Raw genomic sequence first — 13464 nt, 5'->3', positions numbered from 1 at the left:
CCCACGTATGTAAGTGTATGGCTATATATAGCTCATTTGTTTTATTGAATAGAACACACCCTTTTTGATATAATATAGTTGCAGCACTTTTCTATTCTCTCTGCAAAATTACATTTACATACTAAGTGAGTTTAAGTGAGTATAGAGAGTGAGTGGGTCCTGAACCAACATACTTCACAGTTGTAAAAACTATATTCTGTTTGCTTCTACTATGAAATTTGGCATACTCACCAGTTATAATTTTTCAGGTCAAGGCAAATAGGTATGCTGAAGCGTTGCATACCATTCCCAATGATTGTGAGGATGCCAATACCAGTCCTGGTGCTAGGATCTGACGATGTGAAGTTGACAGAGCTTTGCCATGTCAGCTTTTCTTGTGGTTTTAAGTATGTGCCTAGAAATCCGTACCCTTGGTTTTGGGTGTTTTGTGTTTGAAGGTTTTCAAACTGTGTTCTGAAGACTGTTACTTTGCTGTAGTCTTTACCTGTTGTGCTTGATTGTCTTAACTAGGCTTTTAAAGATTGTGACTTTGTTGGATGTTTCTCATGTGTTTGGTTTCAGAAAATGACTGTTTTGTTCCATGGTATATTTTCTTGAGTTTATAGTGTGTGATAATGCAAACCTCTGAACTAAGCCTGGAAAATCATACGGGTTAGGCCATGTTCATGTAATTGGTTAAACTGGGTTCAGGATATAATAGGTCCTTTTGGAAAATGATCAATTTGGTACGGGTCACAACAATATAAGAATTTTTGTTTTCTTTGTTTGATTGTATATTTTCTTGACTTAATGTAAAGATGCAACCTGTTGATTCTAGGAAACCTGTTTTAGTGCAACTTTTATTGGATGAATATGTTGATTGATTTGATTGATGTTACAGCATTTGCGGGTAGCTGTGGTTGGTGGTGTTGGATTTGAGATGAATACTTGGTGTGTGACAGTGGTGAATGGTTGGTTGTAGTGGTTGTTATTTGTATGGAATGTTTGATATAATGCTCAGCTGTTAAGGTTTGATCCATTGGGTTATGGAATTGGCCTGAGAACTTGATGATGCAATTATGTATGTCGCTAGTGTTGTTTGTGCGCAACCGAAGGCGAATGCCTTTCCTCCTTGTTAGACTCGAAGAACTAATTCAAGTGACGTGAAGACCAAACAATATCGAACATTCATAATATGTTAAGTAATATGGTATCCTAATTACCAGTCGGTTGAAGAGCTGGGCCTTTGTTTATGACAAGGCCCAAATCACACTAGATACTATCGTGTGGTTAGTTCCCATACATCATCTTTTGGTTGAAGTCTACATTAACTATCCTTTGGTATATCACTCATGAACCATCCTTTGGACTCTATACAAGGTACCATCAATTGGATCCTTCAAGACACAACATACCATCGTTTTATATTTATGTTCTGTTACTATATATATGCTTGCAAGATCAAATACAAAGTGTGTGAGGATAGAGACGTTTTATATTTAGTATATATATCATACTATCACTTGGAAAATTTATGCTTGAAAGAGCAAATACGAAGTGTGTGAAGATAAAGTGTTAGAGAGCTTTTCTTGTATAAACTTATCGAAATCAATATACGTGCGTTAATTGTTAATATCTTGTGTTATTGATTCACATCCGTGCTCGGTTTGTGGTGTAACTTGGATTCCGCACTTGTTGCACCATTCGAAACAGAAAATCCTTGTGTTCAAGATCTGATTTCAGGACCTACAAGTGGTATAAGAGCTTTAGGCTCGATTTCTTGTTGAAAACCGAGTGATGTGTGAGGTTTTTGAGAGATTTTTGAAGGTTTCTTGGACAAAAACCCAAAACCAAGTTTCTTGGTTGAAAATATGGATTAAAACTCGAAAATATGATATTATTTGATGATTATTTGGGCTAAAACTTGTTAAAACAAGTGGAGATAATAAAAAAATATGAAAATATTTTAGTTTTAAGGTTAAAAATTCAAGTCACAACCAAGAAAAATGTTAAAACATGTGGGGATAATAAAGGCCTTTTTCTCAGCTATGCTTCATATGTTTGCGAAAGCTTGTTACTTTCCAAACAAGAAGAATCCTGGTGGGTTTTTTTCTACATGATCTGGTCATGTGTGGATAATGTAGCAAATACTCGTTAAGAAAATGTAAGAGACCGACAAAACCCTATATATATATATATATATATATATATATATATATATAATTTCTGCATATCCGTACAACCATGCATACCTGTTATGGCCCATTTGGTCGTTTAATTAGAAGGTAGTTTTAACTTACAATCCACCTCCCATTTGACCTGTTTAAATATACATATTACATGGGTCATGTTCGGGTCACAGTTTTATAAGTGTGTACATGGTTATATGGTTTGAGATATCTTTTCCAACATAGTATGTACAAAAGCAGGACATACAAAGTGGACAGGAGATGGAGAGCTTTAGTGCTACTTAACCCTTTAATGCATGATGAGGCCTTCTATCACTAAGTTTATCTAATTCTAATGATGCATATAGGGGTAGCAAGCGTGTTGGGTTGTGGGTTGAACGGCGAACCTAAAAACAACCTGTATATTTATTTGTGTTCAAGAACTCAAATTTACTTAAAATCATCTAACCCTAAATGTGTAACCTATGTATCTAAACTGGTGATATGGAGTTAAGTGGTTGTAAACGGGTTAACAAGTTGTAACTGAGTTCTAATCAAGTCAAGTTGTAAAACGGACTAGCGGGTTAACCACTATATTGTTCAATTTTGATTTTGAATGGGTTTAGGGGTTGATAACTGAACATGACCCATTTGATTAGACGAGTTAAATACCGATCCACCCGTACTTAAATGGGTTAGGAACCCAACATTTGGTTATGCTTGTGTCGTTTTAGGAATTGACCCCGTACCTGCATGCCGACCCAAAAAAAAACTTGATTTTTAACAATTATTCAAGTGTGGTTCGTCACTCATTTTGAACAATAATAATATACTTACCTTTGTATAACTATTTGTCAGAGTGCTTTTATTATGTTTACTTTGTACTATTTATACATACATTGTTTAAAACTCATTTAGTTCTATTACCTAGTTCATTTCTGTAGGTCCCTCTCGGAGGATGACGAACCTAAACCTTGTTATACAAACCCACTAGCGAGTGCGGAATCCAAGCTAGCAAGCAAAACCGAGATGAAACAAGTATAAACACAAACACACAAAGGTTCACCGATTAACACCACTTGTATTAATACGAATGAAGGTTCCGGTTACAAGCACAATGTTTACAAATCAATATTGCAAACTCTCTAATGTGTGTGTGTGTTCTTGACAGATTGCTCTCACTATCTCTCGAGTCAATCTTTCTGTCTGTGTGCATCTGTCTTGTGTCTAACACACTGCATGGGTATATATATACCCAGCCACAGCAGGTCTGATCGAAGGATCCGATAGATGTCACGAAGGATCATCTATCGATGTTAAACCTGTCGAAGGATCAGGGATACTGATCGAAAGATCATATTTCGATCCGACTTCCATCGACGGGTTCACCATGACCTCGAAGGACTATCTATCGAGGTCCATCCATCGAAGGTTCAACTTTCGAGCTCATCGAAGGATCTAACTATCCTTCGATGAGATATCCTTCGAACCAGACACGTTACATTCATAAACAAACTGTTTGGCCAAGTCAAACTAGCAGGATAGTTGACTTGGTCAAACTTACAAGACTAACATAGACATCGTTTTACATCGAGACTGAATACAGACAAAGTACAGACACAAGTGCACCAACAAACTCCCCCTTGGCTGTAGCTTTGTCTCGATCTTCGATGGGTGCAGATATGTCTCGATCTTGATCATCGTTGATCTTCATGTCTTCAAGACTATGATGTCCTTTCAAGTCTTCAATGTCGGAGGATCTTCAAGGTCTTCACGTCTTGAAAGTAGAGAGTGTATCAACAAACTACCCGTATCATGTAGGAAGTGTGTTGACAAACTCCCCCTTAACATAAGCTCCCCCTTGAGTTATGCTCGTGAATGACTTGATCTTTATGAAGTGAGATCCTCGTGGTGTTGATGATGGTCAGCAGCTACTCGAACATTTTCATCACTTGAGTGCCTTCACGTCGTGTCTTCATTCCAAAGCTTTGTCATCGACCATGTTCTCCTAGCCTTTAGAATCTGCACATGCAAGAAATCTAAACGCGTAATGAGAACAACTGCTTGGAATAGTTAGTATAAACAAATGACACACGTATGACCATGTCACAATCAAACACCGTCCGACAGTTTGAAAGTTTATGAAGATTTAGTCAATTCGGTTTTCGTTCAGGTTTCAGGTAACGAAGACTCGAGCTCCAACATCGTACGATCGAAAATAAAATAGAAATAAAATCTTTTTGGCTTTTATAAAGTTTATATTAAAACACACCTAAAATCTTTTTGGTATTTTTGAATAAATTAAAAGACAACAATTTTAATATCCTTTGAGTGTTATCAAACGACATCACCGCTAATGTCGTGCTGATATGCACCAAACGACGAAACTGTTTAAAAATAAAACAAAAAAAGTTAAGCAGTAAATAAATATATACAGACATTCTTTTTGCGAGTTTCGAGGGTAAGAGAATCATTTCTGTGTACGGTCATGCCAAAACACTCTTGTTGTTCAGTTAGTTAACATTAAGATAATCATCCTATAACAATTATCGGTATTGTTGTCCACTTAAGCTCAACTTATCAGATGTAATCATGGCGAGGGGATACGTTAAGGTATGATTTATACTTACCGACCGGTGTTCATCCACATCACGACACATTCCCGTATCAAGGTATGCACGAGAATTCATCTTACCGGTGAGTATACCGATTATCATCTGTTTGACCGTATAAGCTGTGAGATACTCACTTATTTTGATTTGAAAACAAGCCCTATGTGATATAATCACTTATTGATGAGGAACTTTATTTTCATATGCATGAGGGCACAGGAGCAAGTTCGTGAACAGGTCAGTACTTCCGTACAGCAGAGAGACGAACTTGACTCCCGGATAAATGTGATATTTTATCACTTATTTGTATGGACATGTGATTGTTTATCACTTATTGAGGACGAATGCAGTATGTAATATGTACACGTATGTATAGTATCATGGAAGATCTAGACTTGCGTCCCCGTTATTTTTCGGTAAAAGATACAACCATGATACCCAGATGATAAGCAGCATAAAGACCGAATATCTCAGAACCTCGGCAATCTATCAAACGAAATTTCGGTACTAAGACCATATGCCAATGAATGGTTCCCACCTGGTCTTTAGTCGATTTAAGTTTATATCACCCTGCACACTTTAAAATGATTGTGAGCCTACCGATACATCTTATATAGAGCTGCTTATCGTTTTTCATTTAAGGTTTAAAGAGGTTTGGATAGACCACTGATGTACTATCATTTTCTCTTTTGCTCTCCAGGAAACTCATTTTTGTTTTTCTATTGTTTTTGTGTTTTTGAAATTTTTTCGATGTTTTTGGATTTTCAGATTTTTGGATTTACTCCCCCTAAAAACAATAAACTAAGATAAATTTAAAACACAAAGGTATTTACAAAAATGATTTTCCGATGTTGGTTTACTCTTGCTTGACCTTAATGCCATTTACCAATAATAAAAAGTCAAATCTTGATTTGTCAAATGCTTTGGTAAATAAGTCGGCACGTTGGTCATCGGTGTGGACCTTAACAACATCGATTAGCCTTTTCTCAAAGCAATCACGTATGAAGAAGAAGCTTGGGGGTCAACAACAATAGGTCTAACCAAAGGCGAGACAGCAGCATTGTCACTTTCCAACAACATCCTAGCCGCTGCTGATTCTTCGTCAAAGGTTGGCAGATTGAAGGAGTCAATAGTCCATCATAATCGAACATCCACGGATCACCCGGAGCCCTGACAGGACTCGTGTACCTTTGAACCCTCACTTCGCTCCAAAGCTCAATCTTTTTGGTAGCCAGATTCCAAACACGAAAATTCGGAGTAGCATATCCAAGGAAGAAACCCTCGATAGCTCTTGCTCCAAACTTTCCATCCGGCTCAATCATAGTACATGGAGCACCAAACGGTTCTAGGTAAGAAAGATCCGGTTTCCTTTTCTGAAGGAGTTCGAAGCAAGTCTTGCTATGTCTCTTTACTGTAAGAACTCTGTTTAACGTGTAGCATGCAGCCGATACAGCCTCCCCCCAGAATTGAATAGGGAGTTCCGACTCTACTAACATTGTTCTTGCAGTTTCGATAATCGTCCGATTCTTCCTCTCTGCGACACCATTTTGTTGTGGAGTATAACGAGAACTGTACTCATGAAGAATGCCTTTAGAAGTACAAAACTCATCCATAACTTGATTCTTGAATTCGGTTCCATTGTCGCTTCGGATCCTCTTTACTTTCAACGAATAGAGATTCTCCAACATTGTAAGAAGATCCTTGAGGATGCCAGGAGTTTGACTCTTGTGTGCCATAAAGGATACCCAAGAAAATCTAGAATAATCATCAGTAACAACTAGACAATAGGCATCACCGAACGTTGTCTTGTGCTTCATAGGTCCAAAAAGGTCCATATGAAGACGTTCGAGAGGCATGCTGACAGTGTTGATTTTCTTCAAAGCGTGAGACTTCTTTGTTTGCTTCCCTTTTTGGCACGAGACACAGATATCTTGTAAGTGAAAACTTCTCACAGGCACACCATTCACAAGATTATTTTTCACCAAATGGTTCATCTTTCTCAAGTGAATGTGTCCCATTCTTCTGTGCCAAGATATAGACTCCTTTTCCGTGGCTTTTGAGACAAAGCACGTGACTTGTGCAGATGTTGTAATCGCTTGGCTCATGTCGAGAATATAAAGATCATTAACTCTCGGAGCCGATAAGAGAATCCATTCTTGTGGAATTTTGAATCCAGGTTTCAGCACATAGCAGCTGGCATCATCAAAATGCACTGAGAACTTTTTATCGCAGATTTGCGACACACTGAGAAGATTATGATCAATTTGCTTAACATAATTGATCTTATCGAAGCACACCATACCATTTGAGATACTTCCCTCTCCAGTGATGAATCTGCCTTTGTCTCCCGCAAATGCAACATACCCTCCTCTAATATTTCTCACGTCGTATAGGAGCCGTAAGTCGCCAGTCATGTGCCTGGATGCCCCACTATCAACAATCCAATGACTATTAATAGTTCCTCCTAGAACATCCTGCATATGTCATTTAAAAACATCAGTTGAGAATGGGGACCCAAGCCTTAGTGGTCTTGGGTCGTCCCTGAGCATCACGAAACGTGATATCAATCTCTTGATGGTTTTCAAGAACAACTGCTCCCCCTGAATTGTCACCCGCCTTAGGTAACCAAGTTCGTTTTTGCCTACCAGTTTTTGAAGATTCTGGTTTTATAGGTTGTGACACACTTAGTTCCCTTTGAACTGTTTTAACTTCAGATTTTAAAGCTTTTTCAACTGTTTTCATGTTCTTACGTCGTTGTTTAGTTTCTTGTTCTTTTACAGTTCGTTTGTCATGTTTAGGTGAAACTGACCTACGTTGAGGATGAACTGTTTCAGGTGGAGCTTTCTCAACAAATTTACTCTTTGGAGCATTTGGGCAGTTTTTGATGATGTGCCCAATTTCTCCACATTTAAAACATGTTCTCCTTTCAACAAATTTAGGAGAACTTGATTGACCATAAGATGTCGAACTCGTGGAACCCGAGGTACTAGCCTTTTCATCACACCCATTTGTACGTTGAGTGTAATTGTTATCACTGTTACGTTTTAAGATTGTGACTTGTTTTACAAAATCAGTGTTAGATTTGTTCTCAAAAGTTTCAATCTTATCAGTACCCTTGGATGACACGAACTTGACATCTTTTGCTTTCTTTTGAGATCGAGCTCCTTTTGTTTCAGACTTCATCTGAGAGACTTTATGTTTTTGAGCTCGTTTGACTGGTTGTTTACCATTAGAAGCACTAGGTTGTTGAGTGGTTGAAGATTTGTGATTATCAAACTGTTTTCTAATCTCAGCCTTTGGAATTGGATCACATTGTGTTACCACAATTCCCGGAAGTGTTTTTCCCAAAAATTTGTTTGTGTTGTCTTCAAAGACTTTATCAATCAAAGATTGAATTACATTTTTAATTGGAAAAACGTGATCTGAGTAGATTTTATTATCTCCAACCAATGTATACAACAGATTACTGCTTTTAACAGTAGACACACATGTCTTATCAACTTTCACAGAATCAATCACTTGTTTCTTAACAGATGGGACATCAGGAGTATCAGGATCACAAAGAATGTGATTCTCTCGTGGAATAACTACTCCTTTCATCTTGTTAAGTGATTTATCCTGATCACCTACATCCACTTCTGATTCATCATCCGATGTCTCATAGTCCTCGATAATTGGAGGACTTTGTTTCATGGATGATGAAGTTTCTTGTTGCTCAGAGGATGTGTTTGAAGAATTGTCCGGTTTGAACCCAAGGCCAGTAGCAAATTCCTCAACATCAAGAGGCACACTGGGTTCATACCGAGGCATTTCCTCCTCATCAGGCCATCTTGGTATAATTGTTCATCAAGGGGGGCGGACGTTTCTTATACCCTATGCCTTTCTGATTTCCCTTCGGTTGTTGAACGTCGATGATGTGATCAAGCACAAATTGGGAGTTAGAATAACTTTCCAATTTTTGTTTGATCGCATCATGCTCGCATTGGGCAATGGCTAATTGCTTCTTAGTTTCTTCCACAATGTTAATGTATTCATTTATACTTACTTGCTTGTGGTAAACTACTTTGTTAACCTCGGACACATTCTTCTTTAATGTTTCTATTACAGATTTAAATTCTTTTTCATTCCGAGTTAAAGCCATGTTCGCCTCTTTGCATTTCGACAGTTCAATAACCAAATTCTGATTATGACTATGAAGCTTTTCTGATTCAAGCTTCATATCAGCACATGATTTACAAACACTAGGAGCAGGAGGTTCAGAATTTACCTGACTAGAAGAGGCTGAACCGTTTGCCATAAAGGCAGTTTGAAAAGAAAAAGCTCCATCTTCAGAAAATAACTTCTCCATTTCCTTTGATGCAGTAGCCGCCTTCCTAATCAGAATTGATTTCTGACATTTAAGCTCATCAGCTTCATTCAGTAGATCTTGAATATCATCACCTCTTTCCTCCTTCACATCAGACTCTGAGTGATTATCCCCAGAAACAGAGCCTTCTTCATCAGAACTTCCAGAATAACCAGAACTGTCATCACTTCCAGAGGACTCTTCTTTATGAACATGCTCGATGATCTTTGCATAACAAGCTGTTCCACTTCTCTGATCATCTTCACCAAACTGCACTGACCAGTCACATCCTTCATCAGCTTGAACAGCCAAAGCCCGATTGGGATTTGAAGTTCCAGGCTGGCCCTGATTGTTATTAACTGCCACCATCCTCCTTTCACGGTTTTCTTGTTGGGCATTCACATTTGTAGTACTCGTCTGGTTTCTGAAAGGGTTGTGATTGCCATGTTTTGTTGGTAGAGTGCACTCACGTTTGAAGTGCCCTTTATTACCACAGTTGAAGCATGTAACGGCGTTGATATCAAACCCATACTTCGTATCTTTCTTTCCTTCCAACGAAGTTCTACCAGTACGAGCCATGAAGTCTTTGGCCCTTCTAACTGCACTTGCAAAAGCCCACTTAATATCCATCAACTCCATTTCTTCCTTGTCGATCTGTTGATAATCTTCATTGGTCATGTTGATGTTTCCAAGCTGACCTGCTACCAAACCACAGTAAGCACTGACCATTGTATTGATAATTTCCATGTGCTCCTTAGCAACTTCAATGCTGAGGTGTGAAAGGTTTGAATTATCGACTCGGATTGTGTTAGGGTTTTGAGGTTGAGGATTGCTTGTATAGTGAGCCTGCTGTTGTTGTTGTGGAGGTTGGACTTGTGGCTGTGTTGGGACCGGAATGTAAGACCTTGGATCAAAAGCCGGAGCTGCAGTTGATTGAGGAAACGGAAGAGAACTTGTGTTAGACACAAATGCAGTTTGCAGTTTAGGTTGCTGTTGCTGAGCTGCAACGGATCTTGCCAAAGCATCGAAGCCTGGAAGGTACATTTCTGTATTCTGAGGAGCGGGAGCACGCTTTGCTTTCCTGATTTCTTCATCATTTTTATGTTCCAGCTTCTGAATGAACTCGTAGATGTTAACCGTGTCTAGAGTTCCAGTGTGCTTTAACAACTCAATAAAAGAACTCCATTTTGGAGGTAAAGCATCAGCAAACCTATTCACCATGTCTTGTTGAGTAGATACAACCCCATAAGCACACATTTCACTAATCAGATGATAGAACCGTGTTGTCATATCATTTAGAGTTTCGTTTTCCAAAAATTGAAACGATTCAAACTCTTTCTTCAACAAATCATGACGAGACTTTCGAGTAGCTGCATTGCCTTCTCCTCTAGCAACTAAGGCATCCCACAATGTTTTCGTGGTCTTGCAATAGGAGAACTGATGATAGATATCTTTGTTGAGTGCTTGTGTAAGTGTAGCGAAGGCCTTTTTCTCCAATTCATAAGCCTTCTTGTCATTTTCGAGCATGTTGGCATAACCTTCTGAAGTGGATGCGGCAACCTCAAGATTAGCATTGAATGCATTGATGAAACACGTCCAAAGATCGGTGCTTTGCCCTTGAACATACGTGTGAAAGCGGTTTTTCCATGATGGAAAGTCGTTCATATGGTTCAACTTCGGTGGCCGATTGTTGCTTCCTGTTTCGCTTTCACTAATCAAATGATTTTGAATGCTTTGACTTTGATTGGATACCAATGCCCATTGACTTGGACTGATTGATGGCGATGGAAACATACTCTTCGCCCAAGCTGCAGCAGAAGTTAGTTCTTGACTAGATTGTGAGTCAAAACTCCAATCCCAAGGACTTGTACAACTCATTTTGGTGAAATACTAATTGAAGATCTACACAAACACAAACTGTTAAATTCAAACAGACAAGAATTGAAAGATACAACCTTGTTCGAAAGATCAAGATTTGTTCGAAGGATCAACAGTGTTCGAAAGATCACTGTTGAGTTTCGAGCAAAGACTTCGAAAGATTCACAATTGACAGATCCTTATCTTTCGAGCAATTATTTCGAAAGATTCACAATGAAAGATCCTTATCTTTCGACTCTGATCTCGAAAGATTCACAATGAAAGATTCTTATCTTTCGAACCCTGGTCTCGAAAGATTCACTAATCTCGAAAGATTCACAGTGAAAGATCCTTATCTTTCGAGATAAATCCTTATCTTTCGAAGAGTAACAGTAGCTCGAATGATTGTATCCTTCGAAAAGATTCCAAGAACGAAAGATAATGTTTAGACTTCGAAAGACTACTCGAAAGATGCTTATCTATCGAGCTGTCTTTGATCGAAAGATGGTCTTTCGATGTCGAAGGATATCTTTCGAATGCTTCTGACACACTGACACGAAGTTGACGGGTAGGTGGGAAAGGTGATGGGTTGGTGCACAACTTTCGGCAGAAGGTATGTGCAGACACAACTTTTCACCAACTTTGAAAATGTTACCCAAAATGGACAACCCTATCCAGAAAACAGTCACCGGAGTAATAACCGGAATTTGGCCGGAAATTACAAAGTTCCTTAAAAACAAGTTTTAAGTTACCCAACCCAACCTTGAACACTCCCGAAAGGTTTAGAACGCGTTTTTCAGTTTAAAAATGCAAGAAAACCACCAAAAACGGGTGCTAAACCAAGTGTCCAAACACACCAAGAACTTGAACAAACCCGGTTTTAAACAAGGTAAAGAGCCACGGCTCTGATACCACTTGTAGGTCCCTCTCGGAGGATGACGAACCTAAACCTTGTTATACAAACCCACTAGCGAGTGCGGAATCCAAGCTAGCAAGCAAAACCGAGATGAAACAAGTATAAACACAAACACACAAAGGTTCACCGATTAACACCACTTGTATTAATACGAATGAAGGTTCCGGTTACAAGCACAATGTTTACAAATCAATATTGCAAACTCTCTAATGTGTGTGTGTGTTCTTGACAGAATGCTCTCACTATCTCTCGAGTCAATCTTTCTGTCTGTGTGCATCTGTCTTGTGTCTAACACACTGCATGGGTATATATATACCCAGCCACAGCAGGTCTGATCGAAGGATCCGATAGATGTCACGAAGGATCATCTATCGATGTTAAACCTGTCGAAGGATCAGGGATACTGCATCTTTCGATCCGACTTCCATCGACGGGTACACCATGACCTCGAAGGACTATCTATCGAGGTCCATCCATCGAAGGTTCAACTTTTGAGCTCATCGAAGGATCTAACTATCCTTCAATGAGATATCCTTCGAACCAGACATGTTACATTCATAAACAAACTGTTTGGCCAAGTCAAACTAGGAGGATAGTTGACTTGGTCAAACTTACAAGACTAACATTGACATCGTTTTACATCGAGACTGAATACAGACAAAGTACAGACACAAGTGCACCAACAATTTCCAAGCAATAACAAGTGTTACGACAATTGTTCCATATCAATGGAAAGTTAGAGTTACGAGGGATCCCTATAAATTGTAATGTGCTTCATCTCCAAGCAATTATAATCATCACGAGTACGGACCTGGACCCATTCAAATGGGTATTTCATGTTGCAGCTCTAGGTAAGGCTCGAAAAAAGGCTATACCTAGTCCATATAACTACAAGGCCCGTCCCCAACAACCTAGAAACTACAAACAAGGAGTTCACAAAAACTTGGTTTGATAATTACATTTACACTACTTATCTATTACTGGTTTTGGTTTTGGAGTAGATTCAATTGCAGTATCACACTAGAAATCTATTTTTGAATCGTTAAAAATAAAATAATAAATGTGCGTTTGTAGTCCAACGGTTAGGATAATTGCCTTCCAAGCAATAGACCCGGGTTCGACTCCCGGCAAACGCATAGTGGTTATTTTTTTTCTCTTTTTATTTTTTACACAGACGTCGAGATTTTTATATTCCTTGGAATTTACATGCTTGATGTTATGTTCATCTAGTCGATCTCTACCCCTTTCATTCCATCCACTCAGGTAAGTTTTTTTTTGTCTTCAATTGGGTTATATTGTGAGAAAGATTGCGAAAATAGGTAACCGAAACTTGAGTTCCTGCAGTTGAATCCTATTGGTATAGTGGCTGCTGTTGTGAGTGGTTGCTTTCTATTCCTGTTCCACTCTACCTTGTATTTCATGAAAGAAATATGAAAGGTTAAAGTTCATTACAGTTCCTGAAATTAATAGCAAGATTCATCACTATCCAGAGGATTAAAACTACTCTGTTACGCCTCAGTCTTCTAGATTACATTTTCTTTAAAGGTGTGAATTATTCGCGAATGTCGGGAGGTCTAGCATACGTTT

The 13464-nt window shown here is 38.7% G+C and overlaps 1 non-coding gene across 1 annotated transcript; it reads left to right on the top strand.

The window, feature by feature from the left end:
* Positions 1-12941: 12941 nt before the first annotated feature.
* TRNAG-UCC lies at positions 12942-13013 on the top strand. Its single transcript has one exon. It is a non-coding gene; the product is annotated as a tRNA-Gly (tRNA).
* Positions 13014-13464: the final 451 nt, after the last annotated feature.

Source organism: Helianthus annuus, chromosome 7 (assembly GCF_002127325.2).
Source record: "Helianthus annuus cultivar XRQ/B chromosome 7, HanXRQr2.0-SUNRISE, whole genome shotgun sequence".
Classification (NCBI taxonomy): Eukaryota; Viridiplantae; Streptophyta; class Magnoliopsida; order Asterales; family Asteraceae; genus Helianthus; species Helianthus annuus.
This window is presented reverse-complemented; position numbering and strand designations above follow the sequence as displayed.